The sequence below is a fragment of the Pseudophryne corroboree genome, chromosome 4, assembly GCF_028390025.1.
Source record: "Pseudophryne corroboree isolate aPseCor3 chromosome 4, aPseCor3.hap2, whole genome shotgun sequence".
In the NCBI taxonomy this organism is placed as follows: domain Eukaryota; kingdom Metazoa; phylum Chordata; class Amphibia; order Anura; family Myobatrachidae; genus Pseudophryne; species Pseudophryne corroboree.
The window spans coordinates 446,559,290-446,585,697 of record NC_086447.1 but is presented as its reverse complement, the minus strand read 5'-3'; the positions used below and the strand labels follow the sequence as shown (position 1 = coordinate 446,585,697).

Below are 26,408 nucleotides of genomic sequence, written 5' to 3'. Positions count from 1 at the left end.
AGGACATAAATGCAATTTTGTTGTCCAGGGCTTCCATTAACTTAATAGCACCGTGGATGTGGTGCTATTAGGTTAATAGAAGTCCTGGACAACAAAATAGCCAGCAGTGGGTGACAGGGAGAGGGTGACGCCAGAGAGAGGGTGACAGCAGTGGGTGACAGGGAGTGAGTGACAGGAAAACCGTGACGCCTGGAAGAGCGTGACGCCAGGGAGAGGGTCGCCAGGGAGAGTGTGACAGCAGTGGGTGATGCCAGGGAGAAGGTGACAGGGAGGGTGATGCCAGGGAGAGAGTAACTGCAGTGGGTGATGCCAGGGAGAGGTTGGCAGAAATGGGTGATGCCATGGGGAGGGTGACGGAGGGTGAAGCCAGGGAGTGGGTGACAGCAGGGAGAGGGTGACGGGGAGGGTGACACCAGGGAGAGGGTGACGCCAGTGAGGGGGTGACAGCAGTGGGTGATACCAGGGAGAGGGTAGCAGCAATGGGTGATGCCAGGGAGAGGGCAACAGCAGTAGCAGTGGGTGAGAATGTAAAAGAGAGACGTAAAGGGTGATGGGAACAGACAGTGAATGACAATTATATTGGTATTTACTTACATGGACCTGGGCCTAGAACTGCGGGGATCGCCGGTGACAAGAGCAGCCTGAACAGGAATCCGGGGTCAGGAGAGAGAGAGTGAGAAAAGAGGGGAGAAGCGGAGAATCGTGGCCCCTCTCCCCCTCTGGCCAGACTGGGCTGACTGGGGTATATTTACTAAGGTCCCGATTTCATTCGAGTTGGCTTTTTTTTTTCTAAGTGTAATCTCGGGAATTTACTAAACACAAATCTTGGCAGTGTTTGGGTTATTCGTATTGAGATACACTGCTGACCACACAAATACGAATCAATAGACCATCGGTCAAACACGGCTGTTATTTAATAGAACTCTGTAATTTACTAAGAATTTGTATTCTCAACCACTGCCGACAACAGACAAACACTGCCGGGAAAGTATGGAATTCGTAAAAAAAATGGAGCTTTCAAATAGACCTGCTTTTTGCTGGCGTGTTGTGATAGTCATGCATGGATCAGTGAGATCCGTGCATGCTTATCTGTGGAAAAGGGTGTGAATGGGTTAAAATGTAAAAAAAGAAATGCGTGGGGTCCCCCCTCCTAAGTATAACCATCTTTGGGCTCTTTGAGCCGGTCCTGGTTGTTTTAATACTGGGGAAAAAATTGGACAGGGGTTCCCCATATTTAGACAACCAGCACCAGGCTCTTAGTCCAGTCCTGGTTCCAAAAATATGGGGGACAAAAGATGTAGGGTTCCCCCGTATTTTCAAACCCAGCACCAGGCTCCACTAGCCAGGGAGATAATGCCATAGCCGGGGGACACTTTTATATTGGTCCCTGCGGCCGTGGCATTACCCCCCCAACTATTCACCACTGGCCAAGGTTCCCTGGAGGAGTGGGGACCCCTTTAATCAAGGGGTCCCCCCCTTCAGGCTCCCAAGGGCCAGGGGTGAAGCCTGAGGCTGTCCCCAGCACCCCTGGGCAGTGGGTGCTGGGCTGATAGGCATAAGTGTGTTTAAAAAAAAGGATATTGTTTTTTGGTGTAGAACTAAAAGGCCCAGCAAGCCTCCCCTGCTTGCTGGTACTTGGAGAACCACAAGTACTAGCATGCGGGGAATTAACAGTCCCGCTGGTACCTGTAGTTCTACAACAAAAAAATACCCAAATAAAAACACAACAGACACCGTGACAGTAAAACTTTATTAAAACACACTTACACACTCACACATACTTACCTACATCCCACGCCGGTCACGTCCACTTGTCCAGTAGAATCCAATGGGGGTACCTGTAAAAATGAGAGAGAGATTACTTACCTACATCCCACGCCGGGCACGTCCACTTGTCCAGTAGAATCTAACAGGGGTACCTGTAGAGAGGGCACACAATTTGCTCTGTGGTAGACTTACTTACCGATACACGGAGGAGAGAGAGAGAGAGAGAGAACACGAACCTCGGCAGAAGCTGTTTCCGGACTCCAGCTGCTCCTTCTGTTGCCGCCGAAGGGAGCAGGTCTGACAGCGGCTCTCCTCAGTGGTGCCCGGCGCGTCCACAGAAATACACAGGGGGGCAACATGCTGCACGTCTGGGGCGGAGGGTCTGACTAGCGGCTCTCCTCAGCGGCGTCCGGCGCGGCCACAGAAATACACAGGGGGGCAACATGTGTCACGTCTGGGGTGGAGGGTCTGACAACAGCTCTTGTCAGCAGCGGACAGAGGAGGAGGGGGAACATGCGGCAGGAGGGGGACTGTGGCTGACCAGGAAGCGGCCACGGAGAGGGAGGTGAGCGCTCATTCTTTAGCTTATGGGTGATTGGACCAGCGGATCCAACCCTGGATCCGCTGTCCAATCACATCTGGCCCTATCGACGAGGCACTTGTAATAGTACCGCTTTCTCGTCGATTTTCAATGGGCTTTTACAGCCCAGTGCTTGGCCACGCCCCCGCTTTATCCTCAGTCCCATTCACAATGGGAGGCACTGTTATCAGTGCCTCCTAACCTACTTTCAGGTCTTACAATGGTTATAATAATATAACGAAGATACTTATGACACAGAATATGTGTCATAAGAATCTTCCTTGTATTATTTTACTCATTAATGACAGGGGAGGAACTACCTCCCCTGACTGCACGTCCCTGATAATTTCCTGGTTGATGGTGTTACAAAGGGTCTTAGTCTGTCTTTTCCTGTCTGACACTGTCATATTCAAGTGGACTGTGCTGTTCCAGGTCTGCTACAGTGTATTGCTACCAGGTAGCATGCATGCAGCCATGTTGTTTCCAAGTCAGGTGAACACATCTTCCAACCAGATCCTGCTGCTGCACTCACGTGAACCATGCTTCCCAATTGCAGCTAACAGCATGCTACAGTATTTAACCCTGCACCTGTGGCCCAGCCAGCATCCGAAAAACTCACTTTCAAAGCGCATGTGCTCTCTGACACCGTTCACATGATTACATGCCTCAGTGCCTCTGTATCCTGCCTGTGCCAGCACTCCTCTTGACAGTACAACTACCAGCTGTCTGCATTCAGCATATCTACATCCCGCTGTCAGCCTAAGCCAGTTCTCCTGCTTGTTAGTCCAGTACCTCTGCCATTAACCTGTATCCAGTGTCTCATTTTCAGTCCGACCCAGTACTCCTGTTAACAGCTGCTGGTGCCAGTACTTTTGTCTCAGCGTGTATCCACTTAGCTCTCCTGTTATACCAGTATTCAGCACTCCTGTCATAATCAGTATTCAGCACTCCTGTTATTGCCATTACTCAGCGCTCCTGTTACCAGCCTGTATAATCAACTACCAAGTTACCAACTTATGCTCAGCAACTTCACAGCACTTCCAGTTTTGTCATCTCACCTGCTCATTGCAGGTCCCTGCTAGTTGCTTCACTATCTGCACTACCTGTACTCAGCTTATGCTCTATTTCTCAGCAAGTATGCATCAGAATCTTTACCAGCTTCTGAGACCATCAGTTGAAATATTGATGATGGTGGATAATACTTCTGGTTCCATTGATTTATGAGTCTCTAGTGGTTGGGCCAACCCTGGGTGTTTAGGAGTGGGTTCTGGGTTGTGTCCCAATAGTAGGGTTGTGTCCTCATCTGCCCAGTCTGAGTTCCTGTGAAGAGCAATATTTATCAGATTCCAGTCTGGTTTCCGTTCGCAGAGTTTCACTAGTTCAGTTTCCTGAGTTCCTGGCTGAAGGTGCCAGCTTCACTGTTCTGGGATTCAGGCCTGAAACTGAGTTCATCTTGCTGGTTCCAGGGGCTGGCTGGTGAGTTCCTGTTCCATGGTTCAGTAACCATTGTGGGCCAGAGTCACTCCCACTTGTTGGTACACATTGCCCTACATGCAGAAGTCATGTCAAGCCTCCCAGGTTTCTCTTCTCCTCTTCAGTCCAGCATAAGGGTCCTGACTCAGAAACCCCAGATTGTGACAGATATCTATTCAATTTCTGTCTGACTTCCTTGTTGATAAGTCTCAATGCCATTTGCTATTTCTTAAATATAGTACTTTGAGTCAGTTTTCTGGCCTACTAATCTAGGGAAGAGCATGCTGCAACTGTCCTTGCAAGGATTCCTCTGGGTCAGCTACATACTTCCACACCTGTTATTGTCAATGATTTTCTTTTTACCCTTTTTCATACATTTTATTCCTCCCATACTCATTATACTCTTGAGGAATTTCTGGAGTACCTCAGTGATATTAATTTACCATCCTTCTCCTTGGATAGTAGGTATTTTTTTCAGATTCCCCATCACTGTAATAGAGGTTGATATGAAAGTTTCCTCCATTTCCAATGGCAAGCCTCCAGTGGTAGATGGGGTCCCCACAGAGCTATATAAAAACTATAGTCTTTTCTTTTTTTTCAAGGTTTTTAGATCTATTTAATAGTGATGAGCGGGTTCGGATCCTCGGAATCCGACCCGCCCGAACTTCACCTTTTTTTTTACACGGGTCCGAGCGACTCGGATCCTCCCGCCTTGCTCGGTTAACCCGAGCACGCCCGAACGTCATCATCCCGCTGTCGGATTCTCACGAGACTCGGATTCTATATAAGGAGCCGCGCGTCGCCGCCATTTTCACATGTGCATTGAGATTGATAGGGAGAGGACATGGCTGGCGTCCTCTCCGTTATAGTAGAACACAGAGTGACTTAGTTAGTTATAATTGTGGGGAGGATTGGGGACGGGGAGCAGCTGTTAGGGAGTACAGTGCAGGGTTTTGATTATACCACCAGTGAGTTTAATCCTTTGTTTCTCTGCCTGAAAAAAACGCTCCGACCACCATATCTGTGCTCACTCAGTGTGCTGCACTGCTGCATGATATATCTGTGCTGAGTGCACTGCTCTGCTCACACTGCCTAATTGTGGGGACTGGGGAGCAGTTATAGCAGGAGTACAGTGCACAGTTTTGCTGACAGTGACCACCAGTCCAGTATACGTTTGTCTGCCTGAAAAACACTCCTGTGTTTTTTTTCTTTTTCTTCATACTAGTTTAGCAGTCTGCTGACAGTGTCCACCAGGTCCGTTATACAGTATATTATATATATAAGCAGCAGTGCGGTAGGCCACGGCTGTACCTACCTCTGTGTCGTCAGTGCACTCGTCGTCCATAAGTAATATACTATACTATCCATCCATCTACATTGTATACCTGTGGTGTTTTTTTTTTCTTCATACTAGTTTAGCAGTCTGCTGACCGTGTCCACCAGGTCCGTTATACAGTATATTATATATATAAGCAGCAGTACGGTAGGCCACGGCTGTACCTACCTCTGTGTCGTCAGTGCACTCGTCGTCCATAAGTAATATAATACTGTACTATCCATCCATCTACATTGTATACCTGTGGTGTTTTTTTTTTCTTCATACTAGTTTAGCAGTCTGCTGACAGTGTCCACCAGGTCCGTTATACAGTATATTATATATATAAGCAGCAGTACGGTAGGCCACGGCTGTACCTACCTCTGTGTCGTCAGTGCACTCGTCGTCCATAAGTAATATAATACTATACTATCCATCCATCTACATTGTATACCTGTGGTGTTTTTTTTTTCTTCATCCTAGTTTAGCAGTCTGCTGACAGTGTCCACCAGGTCCGTTATACAGTATATTATATATATAAGCAGCAGTACGGTAGGCCACGGCTGTACCTACCTCTGTGTCATCACTCGTCGTTCATAAGTAATATAATACTATACTATCCATCCATCTACATTGTATACCTGTGGTGTTTTTTTTTTCTTCATCCTAGTTTAGCAGTCTGCTGACAGTGTCCACCAGGTCCGTTATACAGTATATTATATATATAAGCAGCAGTACGGTAGGCCACGGCTGTACCTACCTCTGTGTCGTCACTCGTCGTCCATAAGTAATATAATACTATACTATCCACCCATCTACATTGTATACCTGTGGTGGCTTTTAGTTGTGCGCAAACTATGGAGAACAAAAATGTGGAGGTTAAAAAAATAGGGAAAGATCAAGATCCACTTCCACCTCGTGCTGAAGCTGCTGCCACTAGTCATGGCCGAGACGATGAAATGCCATCAACGTCGTCTGCCAAGGCCGATGCCCAATGTCATAGTACAGAGCATGTAAAATCCAAAACACAAAAGATCAGTAAAAAAATGACCCAAAAATCAAAATTAAAAGCGTCTGAGGAGAAGCGTAAACTTGCCAATATGCCATTTACGACACGGAGTGGCAAGGAACGGCTGAGGCCCTGGCCTATGTTCATGGCTAGTGGTTCAGCTTCACATGAGGATGGAAGCACTCATCCTCTCGCTAGAAAAAAGAAAAGACTTGCGGCAAAAGCACAGCAAAGAACTGTGCGTTCTTCGAAATCACAAATCCCAAAGGAGAGTCCAATTGTGTCGGTTGCGATGCCTGACCTTCCCAACACTGGACGGGAAGAGCTTGCGCCTCTTTTTTTCTTTGCGTCATGTGCTGTTTGGGGAGTATTTTTTGGAAGGGCCATCCTGCGTGACACTGCAGTGCCACTCCTAGATGGGCCAGGTGTTTGTGTCGGCCACTAGGGTCGCTTAGCTTACTCACACAGCTACCTCATTGCGCCTCTTTTTTTCTTTGCGTCATGTGCTGTTTGGGGAGTATTTTTTGGAAGGGCCATCCTGCCTGATGCTGCAGTGCCACTCCTAGATGGGCCAGGTGTTTGTGTCGGCCACTAGGGTCGCTTAGCTTACTCACACAGCTACCTCATTGCGCCTCTTTTTTTCTTTGCGTCATGTGCTGTTTGGGGAGTATTTTTTGGAAGGGCCATCCTGCCTGACACTGCAGTGCCACTCCTAGATGGGCCAGGTGTTTGTGTCGGCCACTTGTGTCGCTTAGCTTAGCCATCCAGCGACCTCGGTGCAAATTTTAGGACTAAAAATAATATTGTCAGGTGTGAGGTGTTCAGAATAGACTGGAAATGAGTGTAAATTATGGTTATTGAGGTTAATAATACTATGGGATCAAAATGACCCCCAAATTCAATGATTTAAGCTGTTTTTTAGGGTTTTTTGAAAAAAACACCCGAATCCAAAACACACCCGAATCCGACAAAAAAAATTCGGTGAGGTTTTGCCAAAACGCGTTCGAACCCAAAACACGGCCGCGGAACCGAACCCAAAACCAAAACCCGAAAAATTTCCGGTGCACATCACTACTATTTAATGGGCTCTGTGCCCTGGGCTCTCTCCTCTGGTTGATGTTGGAAGCAATAATTGTGGTGATTCCTAAGCCTGGGAAAGACCCATTGGATCCTGGCTCCTCCTACTGTCTACTGATTCTGCCCAGGATACTTGCAGAGTGTAGCTGAAAACATTGTGTATATGACTGGTCGCATCCCTTGCGACCAGGTCAAATAAAGCATTTGCTGGTGTGGTTACATCTGATGTGACCATGCCAGGCAAGTGCTTAATAGACGGTAGGCATTGTTGGCCTAAAATAGTCTTCCTACACACATATTAAAGGGTATATTTAATAAAGTGCAGGTTTTCAGAATTGGAGATGTTGCCCATGGCAACCAACCAGAGTCTAGCTACTATCTTCTAGGAAGGAGCTAGTTAAATGATAAGCAGAATCTACTTGGTTGCTATGGGCAACATCTCCACCATTGAAAACCCACACTTTAGTAAATATACCCCTCAGTGTTTAAATCAAACCAGCAACAACAACAAAATCAGAATTCTGCTTTTTACTATTTTGCAAAGTTGGGTTATTGTCAAAACAAGAACCTCAAAGTATTTCTCTGTGGTGTTTATAGGATGTGGAAAAAAATTATTTTGGTTCCCTGTCTTGAGATTTCAATTAAAAAGAAAATTACTTTTTTGGGGACATTTTGGCCAAATTGTAATTGACTTGTTAGAATGTGGCAAAAGACGATTTAAAAAATAATAATTATATATATATATATATATATATATATATATATATATACATATTTAATCTTGGGGGAAAAAACACCAAGGTAATATTTTTTGTTGGTACTGTATTTAAACATCAGTGATATTGATGTTGGAATGTGATGAGTGCAAACTTCAACAAAATTGCCTCAGCACAGGGATGCAAAAGGGTTAAACAATGAGACATGCTTTCATTCTTTATTCATAAATACTTTATTAAAAAATGGGGCAATGATTATTCTTCATTAAAGCATGGGAGTGGGTCTTATTGTGGTCCAAGTTCTTAATTAAACAATGAGATCAACTAGTCCTCATTAAACAATGGGACTTTTATCCTTCATTAAACAATAGGGAAATCTTCATTAAAAGATGGGGACATTTATTCTTTATAAAACAACTGCTTCATTTATTCTTTTTTAAACCATGGAGGCATTAAAGTTTATTAAACAATAGATCCATTCATTCTTCATTAAACAATGGGGGTAGACAGTATTCACGATTCAAGGCGACCAGTAAGTCTCTATTATCTCCAACTTTCAAAGTTGCCTCTGCGAATTATAGGGGAATTCAATTAACCCCAAAAACTTTATAGCATTTTTTCACAATTTATTTTTTCTCCCGATTAAATTAAACCCTGTTTTTTTACAGCCAAAACATTTTTACTTTTCAGGCATAAACACAGAATCTATGGTAAGTTCACGGACCTATGTGTTTTCGTGATCATGGGTGCGAAAAAGGGGCTGATTATCGGGGTAATATGACTGCAACTAATTAAAGCGGCTAAGTGAATTCCCCCTTTAGGTGTGTGTCTGACTTTGTGGACAGAGGGGAAAATATGAAAAAAATGCACTGTGCATAAGCGTAAGCATTTATTCAAAAGCCAACTTCCTATCCATTTACACTGCATAACGCTGTATATGTACAAAATGAAACACAGCATCATTAAAAAGGATTTTGCAGGCACATTGGCCAATTTGTTGCAAATTAGGCCAATTACTTTTCTGTCATGTCATCAATTCGGGAACAGAGCTACCACATCTTAAATATGTGATCGTGAACTCAAAATATACTTTTATCTTTGTTATCGGCATGAATAACATGCAGCACTTTGCCCACCGCAAATTCACATGTACAAAAATGTGCAATAAAAAAAAACAAGCTTTATGTAAGCAGTTCACAAAGTCCTGAAGACCTGGATAAACCATACCTGTTTTTCAGACACCACGTGAGATGTTCCGAAGTAATACTGTAACTTACACTTTTTTTTTGTTCAAACTGTTTTAGCGTATTCTAAATTTACGCAGTACATATCCTTCATCGACATTTATAATCTTGAGAAGTAGGACATCCACGGCAGAATGTCAGCGCCACTATGAAGATCAGCATGTCTACCCTTATACTGATAACCAGGACCATAACTAGGGCGGTGTGACTGAGGCGGAAGCCCAGGACACAAATCCCCAAGTGGGTGCTACCACAGCCAACGCCCCAAGTAGGTGCACGGCCAACCATTATTCCTTGATTTCACCTGATCCTTCCTGTCTGAAGAGTCGCACTTGCCAGGCGTCCTGCTTTTTGCCATCGCCAAGGCACATTGCAAGCTATATTGGAGCCTGCATAAGGATCCCTGTGCCAGATCACACACCTTGCCTGCCATGGAGAGAAATCCGGTCTCCCTCCCCCACGAGTGATGGACAGCACCACTCCCATGCACCTAGCGAAAACTGTGAAAGAGCAGATGACAGCCTAAGAATGCTGGTTCGTGAGACACACTGTGTGGAGGTGGGGGAGGTCGAGCGCAGAGCTGGCTGTTATGCTGCAAGTTGTGATATAATATGGCTTTAAATTAGGGGTGGCCATCGACCATCAATGATTCAAATTCATTGATGGTTTATGACCAATGTAGAATACTTTGGCATCGATGGGGGAGAACCAGATGGTTTCCCTCCATTGATGGAAAGGTATAACCAAGTAATTTTTCTTTAAATGAGGTGTCAGGACACTAAGCATAGCTCTGCCCCTGACACCTGCAAAGCCCCGCCCCCATGTTCTGATTGGCCCATAGGCCAGTCAGTGAAAGAACAGGGATGACCATCGGTTATGGAAACCATTGATGGTCATCCACTGCATAGTTGGCAGCCATCGATAATTACTTATAATCAATGGCAACCACACCGATGGCCGTCCCTACTTTGAATCCTACAAGTTTGTTCAATAATAATATAGATCTATATTGCTGGAGCCTAACAGTTGGTATAATATATGACTATATTACTATGCCAATAGTGACATTTAAATGTTTGGATTTTCTCTGAAAATATGCACTTTTAAAAGCCAGTGTGTTTTATATATGTTTGACATTGTATTGGAATAATTTAATACTAAGCTTTGCGCTCTCGATAAGAGTGATTCATTATTGCTTTTATAGTCTCTAAGAATTAAATGTTATGTGATATACAATACATATATATATATATATATGTTTCATTAAACATTAAAATATAAGTATTATGGGGGGCGTGGTCTGGATGGTGAGGAGTGCAGACGTGCTTCTGCCTGGCTCTTCTACCCACCTTCATTAAAGTCATTCTTCAGGGTCAACACCCTCTGTGGACCTCCTCCGGGGGCTCCCCTTCCCCCCCTGTAACACACCTGTGCCCAGCAGAGTTCGCCGCAGAGCCGGGGAGCAGTTTTCTCTGTTCCTGCAGGTTGCGGCCTACGCACCTCCGGAAGCCGGGGCCTCGCGTACATTTTACACCATGCTTGGAGCTCCATAGCGGCGACGCTGCGCCGGGTTGCGGCTGAATTCAGAGCGACTATGAAGGAATGTCAGAGATCTATTGATGAGATTGGTGGCCGCACCGATCACCTAGAAACAAAAATGGGTGAAGTAGTGTCGTTGCATAATGACCTGATCTCTTCCCATGAACTGCTTCAAACCGAGGTAACGGCACTCAGGGACAAGCTTTCTGAACTAGAGGACAGATCGAGACGTAACAATATAAAGTTGCGAGGTGTTCCGGAGGCTGTCGCCAATAGCGCCTTAAACGATTTTGCAGTTGACCTCTTTAGCAAACTCCTTCTCTCATACCGCTCGGCGGACTTTCTGATTGATCGCATCCATAGGCTCCCTAAAGCCAGGTACGCTCCTGATGGGGTCCCCCCCGAGACGTTCTTATGAGGGTACATTATTTCCACGTGAAGGAGGCTATTTTGAAAGCTGCTAGACCCTCGGATACTGCTTCGGAGGCTTTGGGCTCACTTCAGATATTCGGAGACCTGTCCCCTGCTACTCTAGCGAAAAGGTGCTCTCTTTACCCCATCACGTCAGTGCTACGCAGAGAGAACATTCTATACAGATGGGGATTTCCTACAAAGTTGCTTATTTCTCGAGAAGGTTCTACTGTCGTTATAACAAATGTCGAGGAGGGTAAAAAGATCCTCGCGTCATGGAACTCTGCAAGCTCATCTACACACACCTCTCCCGAACGGGGCCTTCAGCGGGACTGGGCCTCGTCGGCTGCTGAGCTCTGAGTATCGTCTGTTCCACTACACTTGCATTGTTTTTGTATCTTTCTAATCATTTTGTTATGTCATGTTTCATATTTTACACCAGTTCCTTGGCAGTTGCTTATTACGGGTGTCTATCTAGGGCCGATTTGAATGTTGTTAGACTGTTCTTCAGGTGATGCCTCGACACCGCTGGTTTACTGTTTGTTGTCTGCCTCTGTTGCTCCATCTACCGCCCACGTCTCTTTAGTAGCTGGGTATTTTACCCTAAAATACTTATTTTCTTTTTTTTTTTCTTTTTTTTTAGTCCCGGAGGCTGGCGGTACGGGGGACCAGAGATAGAGGTCCGAGGAACTGCATCTTGTTGAATTTTAGTTCGGGTGTGGGCAGATCGACCACTACCCCCCACAGACTAATTCTGAGTCGCCATGGTTAGGCGTCCAACCGTGCCCCCAAGAGGGGTTAATGTTATGTTTCCTTTAACTGTTATTCTCCTTTTTCTTATTCTTTCTTTCCCTTTTCCTCTCCTTCTGTCCGGAAATTGTTGCTCATACTTTCTACATGCCAGCTGGTTGATGGTAACTATGCAATCTTCGATTCCTTTGCAGTATGGTTAACATTGTTTCTATAAATGCGAAGGGTCTTAACTCCCCACATAAGAGGAAGTTAGCACTAAATTATTTTCATAAAATTAAAGCTCAAATCATAGCCGTCCAAGAGACACATTTTATTAAATCAGCCCCTCCATGGTTTACTAATGTGAGATTTCCCCATTGCTATTTGGCCAATGGTCCAGCAAAGAAGGCGGGGGTGGCAATCTAAATGTCTCAACATTGCGCTTTTTCCCTCACGTCACAATACTGCGACCCTGAGGGGAGAATTCTAATTTTAGTGGGTACTCTTGAAAATAAAGAGGTGACTATAGTTTCCTGCTATGCCCCGAACACCAAGCAATTAGCATTTTGTAGGAAACTCTGTGCTAAGGTACAACAATTGGCCAAGGGCGCTTTACTTCTCATGGGGGACTTTAATTTGACCCTTGACCCTTTGGTTGATAACTCTGGCAAACGCACCTCACTCTCCAGTCAGCTCCATAGGAATGCGAAGGGCTTCCGCCAGTTATTGGCGGAAAATGATCTTTTAGACCTATGGCGCTTTAAACACCCAATGGACAGGGACTACACATTTTATTCTCCAGTACACGCCTCTTATTCCAGAATAGACCTAGATTTAGCGGATAAGTGGACTCTACAGTCCATACGTAGAATTTCTATTCTCCCCATGTCATGGTCGGATCACTCCCCACTATTCATCGAATGGGATATTGGTAGTAGAAAGACTATCCCGGCCCCCTGGCGCTTAGGTAAACAAAGTCTCCTTCAGCCAGAGACCAAGCAGGCTATCCAAACCACTATGGATTATTACCTCTCTGAGAACTCTCCTCGGGAGACATCCATCTTTACATTCTGGTGTGCCCTCAAAGCAGTAACACGAGGGACAGCGATTCAAACAGCGGCTAAACTTAAAAGGGAATATCGTAAAAAATGTGAACAAGCTGAGCTTGCAGTCGCTTCCCTGGAGAGTGCTCACAAGACACACCCACATGATAAAACCCTCCTTAGATCATTGCAGGAAGCCAGAGAGGCGGTAAACGTTTTCTATTTAGCGGAAGTCCAACGCAACTTACATAGACTGAACCAAAAATTCTATGTTTATGGTAACCGGGATGGTAGACTGCTGGCAAGGAAGCTGAGAGGCAGGAAAGCTAAAGAAAAAATTCACATTATCCACTCGGATAGGGGTAAGAGAGTCTATGATCCTGACGAAATTGCAAAAGTTTTTGCATCTTATTACGCCAAACTATATAACTTGAAGGAGGATTCCTCCACTTTTCAACCTACAGGCACGGATGTTCAGAATTTTCTGGGAAAATTTCCTCTCCCTTCGCTGTCACCGGAGTCTTGTAGCTCTCTTAGTGCGCCTTGGACTCTAGCAGAAGTCGAAAAAGCTATTGACTCCCTCCCAGCAGATAAGGCCCCGGGACCCGATGGTTATCCTTCTGGTTTCTAGAAATCTTTTAAGGAGAGTTTGGCTCCGGTGCTCCTATCAGTGTTTAATGAAGCCTCAGAAGTTGGGTGCTTCCCCAGAGAAATGCTGGAAGCTCAGATCATCACCATCCCCAAACCGGAGAAAACTCCCACCTAAGTCCAAAATTTTAGACCAATTGCTCTATTAAATACGGATTTAAAACTCTATGCCAAATTAATTGCCAACCGTATCAGTCCCCTCCTCTCCTCTCTGATCAACCCTGATCAAGTGGGCTTCGTCTTAAACAGACAGGCCCCAGATAATACACGAAGGGTGATTAATGTTATTGAACATTCTGCCTGTAGAAAAGAACCCCTCCTAGTTTTGTCTCTGGATGCCGAAAAGGCGTTCGATAGGTTGAACTGGGACTTTATGAGATTAACTCTGGCCAAATTTGGCTTCTCTGGAAGGATCTTAGACTCTATCCTGGCTCTCTATTCCACGCCCTGTGCGAGGGTCTTTGTTAATGGATACCTTTCTTCACCCTTTAATATCTCTAATGGCACTCGTCAGGGCTGCCCGTTATCTCCCATTATTTTTGCATTGGTGATAGAACTCCTGGCTGCTTGCATTAGATCCTGGGACTCGATTAGTGGTTCTGTTATAGGGGGTATTTCCCACAAAATCAGCTTATTTGCGGACAATATTTTATTATGTCTTTCTGATCCTGAGACTTCCTTGCCAGTTCTACATGCCGTTCTTCAAGACTATTCGGATGTTTCCTTTTACAAATTAAATACTAATAAAACTGAGGCCCTCCCACTCAATATATCTCCGACTGTGGTCTCTCGGTTGAAGGAATCGTACAAATATGCCTGGAAATCCTGCTCATTGAGATATCTAGGGATAAATTTATCCAGTGAAGATAATTTAATTGAATGTAATTATGCCCCGTTATTAAAAGCCTTTACGGAGCTGACTGGGGAGTGGATGCTGCAGGAGGTGTCTTGGCTGGGTAGGATTGCTGCTGCCAAGATGGTCTTATTGCCGAAATTAATGTATTTGTTTCGCGCCATACCAAGACCCCTTCCCAAACTCTTCTATAATAAATTTAACCAGGTCCTGATTAGATACGTGTGGGAAGGCTCTAGGCCGAAAATTCTAAAAAGATTCTTATTCTGCCCAAACGATCCGGTGGGGTAGCTTTCCCAGACATAGAAAAGTACCATGCTGCTTGTCTGTTAAGTCAGTCTAGAGACTGGTTTGACAAATCGAGCATGAAACTGTGGGTTATTTTGGAAGCTTCTTATTTGAATACTGTTACTCTTTCTGATTTGTTTTGGTTGCCACCCTCTGCTGCCCAAAGTAGGTCCGGATCTTGCAAGTCTATTAAAACGACCCTAGATTCATGGCATAAACTAGTGTCCTCTTCGGAAGAGATTAAATTACCGTCCCCCTGTCTGTCGTTATCCGCTCTTATGTCCTTGATTCCTAATATTACCCTGGAAGACTGGATTCAGAGGGGCCTCTCCACTGTGGGTGATTTTTTTATAGGTGACGTCTTGATGTCCTTTTCTCAAATACAAGAGAGATTTGGGATTCGGACTCAAGACTTTTTCAAATATTTACAGATGAGAAGTTGGTTACACTCACTGGCTCCACATCTTCACAAACCTTCTTTTCCGGCTTACATTAAAAGCCGACTGGAGATAGCCTCACATAAAGGTGGGATTACGTGGTGGTATCAATTTTAATTGACTAACAGCACACAGTCTAAATTCAAAGTTCAGATTTTATGGGAAAGAGATTTGAATAGATCCTTTACTGATGCAGACTGGGACAGTATATTTAGGTCTTGTTTTAAAGTTTCCAAATGTATTAACCACTCTGAAATGTTCTACAAGCTTATACAGAGGGCCTACTTCACCCCTGAAAGACAAAATAGAATCTGGCCTTCACAATCTAAATTATGTTGGAGGAAATGTGGCTCAACGGGGGATATCTTTCATATTTTCTGGGCGTGCCCACTTATACAACCACTTTGGAGAGAAGTTTTCAATATTTTAGGATTCACCATCCCCCTGGACCCAGCTTTAGCATTATTTCATTTGTTCGTAGACCACCTTTCTACAGGTGATCGCTACATCTTGGGGCATATTTTGATAGCTACTAAAGCTGCTATAGCCCAATTGTGGAAATCTGAGAATCTCCCTTCTTTAGCGTTTATTCAAAATAAGATTCACAAACATTTTATTTTTGAAACAGCGGAAGCTAAATACTCTTCCTCAGCTAATTCTATTCACCTGAAATGGTTAGGTTGGTCTGACTATAGGGGGAGAGAAGGTAGGCTAACCGTCTATAGCTCTCCAATTGATTTATCTGTGCTTCACCCCACCTAGATTGACCTCTATAAGAATGTTGTGATATCAGACGATTTTTTATTTTTTATTTTTTTTCTTGGTGTTTGTTTGTGCTAAGCCTCTTTTTTGTGTTTCTTCTTCTTGATTCTGAACGCCTAATGTAACCAATTGTATACTCATCCAACTGTGTGTTACAAGTGCTTTGATTATGGTAACCATTCCGGACTACCCCTATGTTCCCCTTTTCTCTTTTTTCTGTTCCCCATTTCTGTGTGAAAAATCTTCAATAAAAATTGTAATGTTTAAAAAAAAATATATAAGTATTATTAAACATTAAAGTATATGGTCACATTTTTAATTCTTTATTTTGCAAAAAAATATATAAAAACACTTAAAAAAGTTTTACATTTTAAATTAACATAAAAATTGTGGATGACTTAAAATGTAACAGCTATATTACATATATTATACTACATCTGCCAAATTACTTTAAAAAAATGCATCCCATCTTTTTTTCAAACATTTCTCAAAGGACAATTGTAATATTGATAATGGACAGCCCTTTATATGAAGAATGGTTGTACAACTATATTTTAACATGTATTTAAAATAAATGAGTGAACTAACATTAAACAAAGGTATTTTAGCATAATGGCATGTGGACTGGTTTCTTTATCATTTGAATGTGTTTAAATGTTTTTAAATAGGTCACTTATGTGAGTTTATAGGACTTACAGTAAATGTCAGTTTTCATTAATCCCATTGGCCTGAGGATAGTCTATTGTAGGCGAGTTATTCAGTGAGTTTATGGCAAGTTTACAACTCTCTGCCTAGTACATCCAGCGAGCAGAATTAACATTAGAACTAGATATGAGCGGGTCCGGTTCTCTGAGAATCTAACCCACCCGAACATGGATCCCAAATCAAGGCAAAACCTCAGGATATTTCTGCTGGATTCTGAGGTTTTGTCTCGGGTGCCAGTCCCATTGAATACAATGGGCTGACCGCTGATTGGCTGAAAGAGCCATCTGTCACGGTTCTCGGCCAATCGCCTGTCCCCATAGAGTACATGGGGCAAGATGTTGGCCCCCACCGCACTAATAGCACTGCTGCCACATTGCCAACACCGCCGCCCACACTGCTGACATTCCCACACTATCCGCACTGTCAACACTGCTGGCACCACCGTACTGAGGACACTGCTGGCACTCCTGCACTGAGGGCACCATCTGCACTCCCGCACTGCCAACACTGGCGGTACCCCTGCACTGAGGACACCACAGCCAACGCCCCCGCACTGTCGACACCTCCATACAGAGGACACAGGCCGTACTGCTGAAACAGCTGGCTCCACTGTACAGAGGACACCAGCAGCACCCCGGTACTGCCAACACAGCCATCACCCACACACAGAGGACACCATTGGCAACCCTGCACTACCGATACCCCCCCACAGAAGACACAGCTGGCACACCCGCACAGAGGACACCACTGGGACACCCACACTCCGATACTGTCGGTACCTGCACAGAAGACACCACTGGGACACCCACACTCCGATACTGTCGGCACTCTTGCAATCAGGACACCACTGGGACACCTGCAGCCCTTACAATGAGGACACCGCTGGCTCCCTTGCATTGCTGACAATGCCTAACCCCCCACACACACACTGCCAACAGTGCTGGCATACCCATATTGAGGACACCGCTGGCACCCTCACACTGCCGGCACCCCGTCATAGAGGACACCACCGGCACCCCTGCATAGCCACCACCACCAACACCACCGCGCTGAGGCCCCCACCTTCACCCACCACTGCTGACACCACTGTCATACCCACATTGAGGACACCGCCGGCACTCTCACACTGCCAACACAGCTGGCACCCCTGCATTGTGGACACCCCTGCACTGCTGACAGCCCTACTATGAGGACAACGCCGACACCCCCCTTGCCACAGTAAATGCACTATTGCTCTATCCAACCATCACTGTAGCTTGCACTGTATCTGAAGCGCAATGTATCTGACCTGGCACTGTAACCTACACTGTATGCAACCTGCACTGTATCTGACCCCTACTGTAAACTGCACTATACCCTAACTACACTGTATCCAACCTGCACTGTAACCTACACTGTATCCAACCCGCACTCTGACCTTCCCTGTATCGACCCAAACTGTATCCTTCACTGTATCCGACCTTGCACTGTAGCCAACACGCACAGTATCTGACCCACACTATGACCTGCACTATATGTGACCCACACTGCATCCAGCCCACACTGTATGCGACCTGCACTATATACAACCTGCAGTGAATTCCACTTACACTGCATCCAACCTGCACTGTAACCTGGTCAATATTTAACTGTGTATCCCAAAGTATTCCGCATTGTACTAAGCATGTACGGAATGCTGTTTTTTGTGATTGGAGAGAATTTGGGGAGCTGCTCGACAAAAACTCTGATTGATCGGTGCTTTACATGGGCACAGAATGCCAGTCATCAGTGACCCAGTGCCCCCAGGAGGGACGTACCGACTGGGCACTGAGAATAGGCATGTGCTGGAGGCATGTGCACTTGTGTAGGGGGCATCAATGCCAGTTGTTGCTTTTTTACACATGGTTTAGAGCAATGATATTCTACACACGATTCTCAGGAAATGTCTGTGTTGGATGGTTTTCTATTGACAGTACTTGAGAGTTGTTTCGATTGGTTATTGCTAATACATTATTAATTTGTAAAACATTTTTAAACAGAAATAACGAGAATGGTTGTGGTGAGTTTCCCTTTACTTCAGAAACTCACCAGTTTTCCAAACTTGCACATTACATTTACCCCTATGTTTATTGGGGGGGGGGGCGACACATACTGACGGGGAGGAGCACAATACATTACCAGCTCCTATATGTAACATGTAATATTGAAGACATTGTGGACATTGTAGAACTACATGCAGCCACTGTAATTACACACAGGAACAGAGCAGATAGTTTACCCAACAATACTTATGGAGGCATAGCTGAGGGGATGTAATATATGCCCCAACACCAGAAGTGACTACTACCAGCCCACTAAAATAGGAGCGGGAAGGGAGGCACTGGTGTTCCCACTCACTCAGGACACGTCTTGTTATGGCTCTGCTTTAACACCTTTAAAACGCTTTAAGCAGTATTTTGCATAGTGGCGCTGACAGTCTGCCGCCGATCTTCTGCTTATCGACATTATGAATTCCTACATTTACATAGTTACAACAGAAAGAATTGTGCTACGTGACATATTCAGTGATGTTTATACATTAAACTACGTTCTTCTTTTTCCCAGCATTATCATTGTACAATACATGTCTTAAACATAAACGTGTTCTTTCTGATTTACTGTATAGCGCAAGAAATGAAAGACAGGTGGTTTATAGGGATACCAAGTACAAGTAAAGGGATTCAATGACTATTCATGATTTCTAATAGTTGCCCTGCAAACTATAAATATCTTTAAAAGTTACGATGTAACATTGCTATAAAGGTAAATAAACTATCACAATAAAATGAGGTCCCTGTACAATAATAAGTACAGTATAGAAATAAAATAGCTAATAATCCTCTTGCAATGTTTCTAAACCTAAGATGCAATTACTAGTCTCCTTCTCTGTAATCGCTGTAGGCAGCAATGATTAAATATAACATAAAATACAAATAATGATTCCACAAAGACATTCACTTATTTATCTGGCTACAGCAACATCACTTTTAACCATTCCTGACATATGCAAACAGAGTCTCCTTTTATGATGACTTGCAACAAACAGCATAAACTGCAAAACCATAGCATAAGACATACTGGTGTATCAATGCAATGAAAATAGTACTAACACAATAAATGACACTGAAAGGCAAATGACTCAACATAATAAGTATAAATATAAGAAATATACAATATAAACACAAAGTCACATCTCCATGCCGATGTTCTCCTTTCCATATTCCTAATTGAGTTCTCCCACATACATAAAAGAATAAAGCTAGACATTAAATGTAAGAAAATGAACAATAACCCACCTGTAGCACGAAAGGAGATCTAGAGCTTACAGCATGCTAAATACATAAAAAATTCATACCAATGCCATTTCCTCTGCGTTTTACAAAGCAAGACTGCTGTCACCAAGGGAAGCTAAACGAGTGTAACCTGATCATTTGTTTTGTGTATTAGTCAGATGAGAACACCTCTATTGTTACGAAAGAGCAAACTGAAGAGGCAGTATCACCATCGTAACTTATTGTCACATATTTACTGTACAAATAAACCTATACTGACAATAAAATCTGCTTTGGCTGCATAGCAGGTTTTATAGAGATGTAATGAGGGAGATAGTGTTTTTGTTTCTGTTCTATTTCGTATAGCCTTACTATTTTGCCACAAACAGGAGAAAATTAATTAGGGGTAGATATATCAGATATAGCAAGGCTATTTTCATGAGAATTTTGCAAAAATGGCACTTCATGCATGATTTTCATGTCAATTGATTTTTCATGATATGTGCTGAAACATTTATGTATTAATTATAGTAAATAATCTGTATGAAAATGTTCAAATGTAAAAATATTGACAAATGTCACAGTTGTTATTGAAAAGTGAAATTACGGGAACATCCAGTTTTTACATTTTAATTGACTTTGATATATTTGGATGAAAAGCCCTTTTAGGTATCGTCACAATTACCAGCCAAAAAAAAGTGATAACTTGTTAAAATGTGGAAAAGTCCAAATTTGTATATGAAGAATCTTTTATATGTTATATTATAGAATATAGTAGGAATAATTGAAATAATGCTTACTTAATGTGCCAGAGCCATCTATAGCAGTAGTTTCAGAGTAAATGTTTTGGCATTATATTAATCAGTCTCCTAACAACTTTTGCACATGTATACATTTAGTAGAAGTCAAAAAGTGGTGGATTATACTGTAATTACTAAAGGTTGATTTTCATAAATGTTTAATCGATGAAAGTCAATTTAAATCGATGTAGTGTTCTAGGGCTAAAACTCACATTTACTAAAATTTTAAAATAAATATCAACAATCATCTGTTAGTAAATGTGTGTGAAATATAGCATCGATTTAGGTTGTTTTTCAGTTATTTTAAAAATCTATAAAAATCAATCTGAATCGACTTTTAGTAATTATGTGGTCTGTTTACTAAGCCTTATATGGAGATAAAGTACCAGCCGATAGTTTTGTAACTGGGGCCTGATTTGTAAAAACAATTGGCATATTCATGTTTAGAATGTTTGAGTAAGTTTATGAGTTTTAATAGGTTAATGAGAAATGACACTGAAAAACAGAATTAAAAAGAGTATGGTTACAGAATGTTTGGCCTAAATGTTTTCTGATTAAAGCATTTAAAACAGTTATATTAGCATTCTGTGGTGATGAATGAAGATATAATGGAGCTGATTCTGAGTTGGAAGCAAAGCAAAAAAACAAGTAACTTTGCAGTTGTATAAACCATTTTGGCAATACAAGGAGAACAAACACATGTATTTTGCATGCAGGCTAAATACTGGCTGCTTTTGGATGTAGACCACAAATGTTGGGCATCTATATTTTTACACTATTTAGATTTGAGTTTGGACACACAACTCTCTAATTGGTATATTCAATTAGGAGCAAGATATTACCAGCAAAAAAACTGCTCACCTCGCACCCAATTCTGAATTACCGTGGGTATGCGGCTGCGCACTCCCAATACCTGTGGAATACAATGGAAAAAAATAGACGGAAAATTATTTTGCAGGCATATCCCACAGGGGAGAAAAAAAGATGTGTTATGGAACACCAGCCACTTACCAATGTGTTCATAGCTACTCCTATGGTCTCTCATCCTCCCTGTCAGTCCCCCTCAAGTTGGTACCAAGCTGAATTGTTGGTCTAGTTGCAGAAGATGACACTGGGAGAAGGAGGGGACTTATGGGAGATGTACTTTCTAATGCTGAAACTGACACACACAGCGGTCACACACAAACAACGGGGGTCACATACATACTGACAGAGGGTCTCACACACACTCAATCTCACACACAGCTGCAGAATAATCTCACATGATCTCATACCAGCATGTCAGAGAAGAGGAGGATAAGGACAGCACTACTGAAGGTAATTATGGACTAATTTATCTGATTGGAAACTAACAATTGCTTAATTAGTTGTTATGTGTGTGTGGGGGGGTGGGGTGTCTTAGGGGTTCTAAAGCAAATCCCTACAATTTTTCATAAAAACTAAGAGTATAGGAAAAGCTGGACTGGCTTTTGATTGCTCATAAAAAAAAATGAATACCAAAAATCTTGCACCTGCATGAAAAGCCCAGCAGGTGCAAGATATTTGGTAAGCTCATACCTAGTTGAATATGCCCCTAAATCAGTGGCAAATTTCCCATTAGGAACCTGTTTGGGGGCAGCACGTGGATGCTTGTGTTGGTACTGTCAGCCCAAAAAGTATCAGTAACTGTATATTTCCACTGTACTGTACCATGTGCCATCTTGAATGGAGAGCAAACAGGTAGGACATGCACATACTGCTCCTGGAGGCTGTCCTACTTAGTAAATATGTACACATAATTAAAATGTCATAGTTTGGGGCTTTTTATTATTCTAATAAATTGACTATTATCAAATGAGGGCTTATAACCAATCATTCAAAATAATAAAATTAGGCAGGCATGGGGGCGGCCATTACAGTTGTGCCTAGGGGTGCCATCACCCCTAAATCCACCCTGCCCTAGGTCTCTCTGCATGTTCCATCTGCCCCACCTGCAGTACAACATGTTTTTTTGCTTTGCTCCCAACTCAGAATACCTTACTTTATTGTTCCCAACTCAAAAGCAGCTACAGTGTAACAGTATTCATAGCACTATGAACCAACTTCATGCACTGGTCTATTGGCCTATAAAAGACTCAAGCATGCTAAATGGTTGGGGGTTGGGAGTGGTGTAAAAGTGTCACTACTTGAAGCTTGTTTGAATCCATAAGGAAAGGAAGAGATTACATAGAGCTTTCCACCATAAGCTTTTCTTCACTCTTACATCAGTCATGTATTTTACAGTGGGGCAAAAAAGTATATGGACAGCCACCGATTATGCAAGTTGACCCACTTAAAAAGATGAGAGAGGTCTGTAATTTCTATCATAGGTACACTTCAACTGTGAGAGACAGAATCTGAAAAAAAAACTAGGAAATCACATTGTATGATTTTTAAACAATTTATTTGTATATTCTTGCAGAAAATAAATATTTGGACAATCAAAAAGTTTAACTCAATACTTTGTAATATAACCTCGTTGGCAATTACAGAGGTCAAACGTTTCCTGTAGTTCTTGACCAGGTTTGCACACACTGTAGCAGGTATTTTGGCCCACTCTTCTATGCAGATCTTCTCTAGATCTGTCATGTTTTGGGGCTGTCGCCGGGCAACACGGACTTTCAACTCCCTCCACAGATTTTCTATTGGGTTGAGGTCTGGAGACTGGCTAGGCCACTCCAGGACATTGAAATGCTTCTTACGGAGCCACTCCTTAGTTGCCCGGGTGGTTTATTTGGGGTCATTGTCATCCTGGAAAACCCAGCCACGTTCAATCTTCAATGCTCTTACTGAGGGAAGGAGGTTTTTGCCCAAAATCTCACGATACATGGTCCAATTCATCCTCTCCTTAATACGGATCAGTCGTCCTGTTCCCTTTGCAGAAAAGCAGCCCCAAAGCATGATGTTTCCACCCCCATGCTTCACAGTGGGTATGGTGTTCTTGGGATGCCATTCATGATTCTTCTCCCTCCAAACACGGCGAGTGGAGTTTATACCAAAAAGTCCCATTTTGCTCTCATCTGGCCACATTACATTCTTCCAATCCTCCTCTGGATCATCAATGTGGTCACTGGCAAACTTTAGACGGGCCTGGACATGTGCTGGCTTAAGCAGGGGGACCTTTCGGGCGCTGCAGGATTTCAATCTATGACAACGTAGTGTGTTACTAATGGTAACCTTTGTGACTGTGGTCCCAGCTTTCTTGAGGTCATTGACCAGGTCCCCCCATGTAGTTCTGGGCTGATTCCCCACCATTCTCAAGATCATTGATACCCCACGAGGTGAGATCTTGCATGGAGCCCCAGGTCGAGGGAGATTGTCAGTGATCTTGTATTTCTTCCTTTTTTTTTATAATTTCGCAACAGTTGAGCTCTTCTCACCAAGCTGCTTGCCTATTGTTGAGTAGCTCGTCCCAGCCTTGTGCAGCTCTACAATTTTGGCCCTGGTGTCCTTAGACAGCTCTCTGGTATTGGCCATGGTGGAGAGGTAGCAGTCTGAGCTGGTTATCTGTATAAAAGACACCTGTCCACACCCTCAAACAGTCAAACAGGTGCCATTAATACAGGTAACGAGTGGAGGATAGAAGAGCTTCTTAAAGAAGAAGTAACAGGTCTGTGAGAGCCAGAAATCTTGCTGCTTGGTAGGTGTCCAAATATTTATTTTCCACAAGAATATACAATTGTTTAAAAATCATACAATGTGATTCCCTGTTTATTTTTTTCAGATTCTGTCTCTCACAGTTGAAGTGTACCTATGATGGAAATTACAGACCTCTCTCATCTTTTTAAGTGGGTCAACTTGCATAATTGGTGGCTGTCCAAATACTTTTTTGCCCCATTGTATCTTTGTTTGGGCTTCCCTGTGCATGTGCCAGTCCACCCAATGCCCAGATGAGTAGAGAAGGTGTTTACATGGAGGATAGAAACGCATATCTGAGCTCCCCAAATAAATGTTGCTGTGGGAGCAAAATTGTTACACTGCTGCAATTAAGCATTACTGCAAAAACACACTTTCATTTAAAAAAAAAAAAAGCATTTGCCTGTGGCTTCACTCACGTGGATGTATGTTATTGCTCAGCTGAACTAATTTTACAAAGACAGTAGTGGCATCTAATATTGTGATGTATGTATTATATTGTACACACAGATCACAACATTTCTTTGTAAACAATATTTGCAGTTTTTAACAAAAAGATGCTTGGGGCTACTAACTCATGAGCAAGCCACATAGAGCTACCCATGGGAGAAGCAGCTGGTCCTGAGTAGAGATGTGCACTTGAAATTTTTCGGGTTTTGTGTTTTGGTTTTGGGTTCGGTTCCGCAGCCGTGTTTTGGGTTCGACCGCGTTTTGGCAAAACCTCACCGAATTTTTTTTGTCGGATTCGGGTGTGTTTTGGATTCGGGTGTTTTTTTCAAAAAACACTAAGAAACAGCTTAAATCATAGAATTTGGGGGTCATTTTGATCCCAAAGTATTATTAACCTCAAAAACCATAATTTCCACTCATTTTCAGTCTATTCTGAACACCTCACACCTCACAATATTATTTTTAGTCCTAAAATTTGCACCGAGGTCGCTGGATGACTAAGCTAAGCGACCCTAGTGGCCGACACAAACACCTGGCCCATCTAGGAGTGGCACTGCAGTGTCACGCAGGATGGCCCTTCCAAAAAACACTCCCCAAACAGCACATGACGCAAAGAAAAAAAGAGGCGCAATGAGGTAGCTGTGTGAGTAAGCTAAGCGACCCTAGTGGCCGACACAAACACCTGGCCCATCTAGGAGTGGCACTGCAGTGTCACGCAGGATGGCCCTTCCAAAAAACACTCCCCAAACAGCACATGACGCAAAGAAAAAAAGAGGCGCAATGAGGTAGCTGTGTGAGTAAGATAAGCGACCCTAGTGGCCGACACAAACACCTGGCCCATCTAGGAGTGGCACTGCAGTGTCACGCAGGATGGCCCTTCCAAAAAACACTCCCCAAACAGCACATGACGCAAAGAAAAAAAGAGGCGCAATGAGGTAGCTGTGTGAGTAAGATAAGCGACCCTAGTGGCCGACACAAACACCTGGCCCATCTAGGAGTGGCACTGCAGTGTCACGCAGGATGGTTCTTCAAAAAAATACTCCCCAAACAGCACATGACGCAAAGAAAAATGAAAGAAAAAAGAGGTGCAAGATGGAATTGTCCTTGGGCCCTCCCACCCACCCTTATGTTGTATAAACAGGACATGCACACTTTAACCAACCCATCATTTCAGTGACAGGGTCTGCCACACGACTGTGACTGAAATGACGGGTTGGTTTGGACCCCCACCAAAAAAGAAGCAATTAATCTCTCCTTGCACAAACTGGCTCTACAGAGGCAAGATGTCCACCTCATCATCATCCTCCGATATATCACCGTGTACATCCCCCTCCTCACAGATTATCAATTCGTCCCCACTGGAATCCACCATCTCAGCTCCCTGTGTACTTTGTGGAGGCAATTGCTGCTGGTCAATGTCTCCACGGAGGAATTGATTATAACTCATTTTAATGAACATCATCTTCTCCACATTTTCTGGAAGTAACCTCGTACGCCGATTGCTGACAAGGTGAGCGGCGGCACTAAACACTCTTTCGGAGTACACACTTGTGGGAGGGCAACTTAGGTAGAATAAAGCCAGTTTGTGCAAGGGCCTCCAAATTGCCTCTTTTTC

The 26,408-nt window shown here is 43.4% G+C and overlaps 1 protein-coding gene across 1 annotated transcript in view; it reads right to left on the bottom strand.

The window, feature by feature from the left end:
• The window catches only part of GJB7 (gap junction protein beta 7), a 36,037-nt gene extending 16,018 nt beyond the window's left edge, over nt 1–20,019 (bottom strand). Inside the window, exon 1 of the mRNA XM_063916943.1 lies at nt 19,914–20,019. The gene's annotated coding sequence lies outside the window, so the exon portion shown is untranslated. The remainder of the gene's footprint in view (nt 1–19,913) is intronic.
• Between the last annotated feature and the right edge of the window lie 6,389 nt (nt 20,020–26,408).